Here is a 403-nt window from a genome sequence, read left to right on the forward strand (position 1 = left end):
GAGATCCTGCGCGATTCTGTATGACCCGCAATTAATAAAGCTGTGGCAGTACTCGTGAGAGGGGCATTTCTTTTAGGACCTCGTACTGACACTCACAATGGACCTTTGGGACTTACACCAGTATGGGTGCACATTTTCTTTTGGACACCAGGGAAAGAACAAATGAAGGTCAGGACTCAGGTTAAACATGTTCAACCAGGGTGTAAAAGCTCTTCAGATGAGGAAGACAGGTCTTATTCCTGGCCTGAAGCTCTGCATTTCTCAGGCAGTCTTCAGGACCACCATCAGGTTCCTTCTCTGCTCCAACACAGAACGTGCTTGCAGTTTCCAAAAAGTCTGATATGAGTCTGTATCGATCCTCAATGGAGTCACTGAGGCTGCAGACAGGCTCTTTTCTCATCAT

This window comes from Oryzias melastigma, linkage group LG9 (assembly GCF_002922805.2).
Source record: "Oryzias melastigma strain HK-1 linkage group LG9, ASM292280v2, whole genome shotgun sequence".
Taxonomy (NCBI): domain Eukaryota; kingdom Metazoa; phylum Chordata; class Actinopteri; order Beloniformes; family Adrianichthyidae; genus Oryzias; species Oryzias melastigma.